The sequence below is a fragment of the Leucoraja erinacea genome, unplaced genomic scaffold (assembly GCF_028641065.1).
Source record: "Leucoraja erinacea ecotype New England unplaced genomic scaffold, Leri_hhj_1 Leri_59S, whole genome shotgun sequence".
Classification (NCBI taxonomy): Eukaryota; Metazoa; Chordata; class Chondrichthyes; order Rajiformes; family Rajidae; genus Leucoraja; species Leucoraja erinaceus.
In genome coordinates this window covers 166,267-170,000 of record NW_026576509.1, presented here as the reverse complement: position 1 = coordinate 170,000, position 3,734 = coordinate 166,267, and positions in this window count along the sequence as shown.

The window sequence follows — 3,734 nt, the reverse complement described above, 5'->3', positions numbered from 1 at the left end:
CCGGCATCATTGACTGACGTGTCAGGTCACCGATAAATTCGCGGCGTGATGACCTATTCACGCTGCTGATGACATATTGACGCGCGGAGTTTTTTCGAGTGTCGCAGCATTTTCTTTTCACCGTTGGATTTTAAAATGTTCAGAATCTTTTGGCGACACTGATATGACGCCGGCAGTTGCCGAAATAATCGCCAAGTGGGACAGGGATCGCTGGTCAGCGTGGACTCGGTGGGCCGAAGGGCCAGTTTCCACGCTGTATCTCTAAACTAAAAACTAAAGTTCCTACCCTGCTCTCTTCCACTTAAATCACCTACAAATGTTCTAACAAGCCAGCATAATTTGACACATAAATGAACACCACAGTGTTTGTTTTCTCCCCATTAAAACATTCGTCGCTGCATTAAAATGTAGTGACATGTTTTATTAATGCAGTTGAAAATATGTTTATCAACACACATCCGTGTTTTTAATAAGCTTATCCAACGCACTACTGGGAAATAAACTGACAAATTGACCTATTAAAAAAAATATGCAGAACCATTTCATAGTTACATTGGTCAACACCATTTCCTTGTTGAAATTTATCAGGTTTATCGGTTTAATGTGTGAGGGAAGGAACTGCAGATGCAGGTTTACACTGAAGATAGACACAAAATGCTGGAGTAACTCAGTGGGACAGGCAGTATCTCTGGGGAGAAGAAGGAATGGCCAGGGTGCGACGGGTCCTTGATGATGCTGCTGGCCTTGCCGAGGCAGCGTGAGGTGTAGATGGAGTCAAAGGAAGGGAGGTTGGTTTGTGTGATGGTCTGGGCTGCGTCCACAATTCCCTGCAATCTCCTGCGGTCTTGGATGGAGCTGTTCCCAAACCGTGCCGTGATGCATCCCGATAAAATGCTTCCTTGGACGTCCAGTTATGTCATCTAAAGACAAAGTGTAGGAGGAACTCAATGGGTCAGATGGACAGGCGATATTTTGGGTCGGGACACTGTTTCAGACTTCCTCCTCTCCACTTTCCCCCTATCCCGCCCCAAATATCATGTGGACCAATTGAATCATCTCCTCTATGGAACCTCATTGAGAGAGTCAAGATTATTTCATTGTTATATGTACCGACGAGGCAGGATAAGGCAGGGGTTGAGCCATGATTGAATGGTGGACTAGACTTGATGGGCCGAATGGCCTAATTCTGCTCTTGACACTTATGAACACAAGGTTTATTCATTTATGCCGCTGCCTCGGCAAGGCCAGCAGCATCATCAAGGACCAGTCGCACCCCGGCCACTCCCTCTTCTCCCCTCTCCCATCTACACTTCACGCTGCCTCGGCAAGGCCAGCAGCATCATCAAGGACCAGCCACACCCTGGCTACTCCCTCTTCTCCCCTCTCCCATCAGGCAAGAGGGACAGAAGTGTGAAAACGCACACCTCCAGATTCAGGGACAGTTTCTTCCCAGCTGTTATCTGGCAACTGAACCATCCTACCACAACTAGAGAGCAGTCCTGAACTAATATCTACCTCATTGGTGACCCTCGGACTATCCTTGATCGGACTTTACTGGCTTTACCTTGCACTAAACGTTATTCCCTTATCATGCATCTATACACTGTAAATGGATGGATTGTAATCAAGTGTCGGAAGGAACTGCCAATGCTGGTTTAAATCGAAGATAGACACAAAATGCTGGAGTAACTCAGCAGGACAGGCAGCATCTCTGGAGAAAAAGAACGGGTGGCGTTTCGGGTCGAGACCCTTCTTCAGACTTAAGAATAAGGGGTAAGCCGTTTAGAACGGAGACGAGGAAACATTTTTTCACACAGAGAGTTGTGAGTCTGTGGAATTCTCTGTCTCAGAGGGCGGTGGAGGCTGGTTCTCTGGATACTTTCAAGAGAGAGCTAGATAGGGCTCTTAAAGATGGCGGTGTCAGGGAATATGGGGAGAAGGCAGGAACGGGGTACTGATTGTGGATGATCAGCCATGATCACATTGAATGGCGGTGCTGGCTCGAAGGGCCGAATGGCCTACTCCTGACCTATTGTCTATTGTCTATTGTCTATAATTGTAATCACGTATTGTCTTTCCGCTGACTGGTTAGCATGCAACAGAAGCTTTTCACTGTACCTCGGTACACGTGACAATAAACCAAAGTAAATGCAATAATGGAATTTCCAGCTTTGTAAATCCCAAGTTCATCCAGACAACCACTTTCCCACCCCATCTATTCATCTTGATCCACGCTCAATAGATTTGAAATGTTAAAACGATAACAGAATTAACTCACTCTACAGGTGCTAATTAATGAGGTAACCTCTTGCAATCTTCATTAAAGTGCCATAAATCATGTATAATTAACTTTGCGAAGGATGGTGAAAAATTATAGTGTGCCTTTTAAATAACTTGCCCTGGGACATCACAGATAGTTGAAAAATTATAGTTTTGAAAATGAATATTCCTATCTATTTATATGGCAGGCTCATTAGAATGCAAGGTTAATAAATCAGTTTAGATAACACACATACTATAGATCAACCCACACTGTGGTAGAAAAAATATTTGACTGCGGCAAAATAAAATCAATGATAAATTATTGTCATGCAGTCCAATCAATTAAAACATTTATAGGTTCTTAAGTTCTAGGAGCTGAATTAGGCCATTTGGCCCATCGAGTCTACTCCGCCATTCAACCATGGCTGATCTATCTTTCCCTCTCAACCCCATTCTCCTGTCTTCTCCCCATAACTGTTGACAATCTATTGACGGCCTCCACAGGCGTCTATGGCAAAGAATTCCACAGATTCACCACCCTCTGACTAAAGAAATTTCTCCTCATCTCCTTCCTAAAGGAACGTCCTTTAGTTCTGAGGCTGTGCACTCTGGTCCTAGACTCTCCCTCTAGTAGAAGCATCCTCTCCACATCCACTCTATCCAAGCCTTTCACTATTTGATAAGTTTCAATGAGGTCTCCCCTAATTTTTCTAAACTCCAGCGTGTACAGGCCCAGTGCCGACAAACGCTCATCATAGGTTAACCCACTCATTCCTGGGATCATTCTTGTAAACCTCCTCTGGACTCTCTCCAGAGCCGGCACATCCTTCCTCAGACATGGGGCCCAAAATTGCTCACAATACTTCAGAAGATAAAGAGTTAGAGTTCTCACTTGGTGGCAAGGCAAGCTTTTTATTTGCTTTTTATCTCGATCAGGCTACGGATCTTACAAATCAATTGTATTCAGTTTAGTTTATTGTCACGTGTACCGAGGTACAGTGAAAAGCTTTTGTTGCGCGCTAACCAGTCGTCAGAAAGATAAAGATAATACATGATTACAGTCGATCCATTTACAGTGTATAGATACATGATAAGGGAATAACATTTAGACCAGGGGTGGGGAATCTATTCATGTTGGAATGCCGCATTAAGTTAGCTATATTCTAATAAGGCCGCAACCAAGAAACATCAATTAGATATACTTTACGACATTTATCTTGAAAGTTGTTGACACAACCTATTCCTCATGTTCTACCCCTAAGATTGCCCAAAGTGAGTAACGTTTCGTAGCAGTAAAATAGCCTTCATGACTGACTAATGTTTTAATTGTGGCTGCCAGTCGAGAAGGATTAATTTGTTGAATCTTCTTTTACTCTTTAGTATTTTAAATACGTTCATTTTAAGATTAAAATTTAAATAATAAAAGGCGAACAAAAACATATTAATACAAATAAAAAGATTTGTTCTACAAA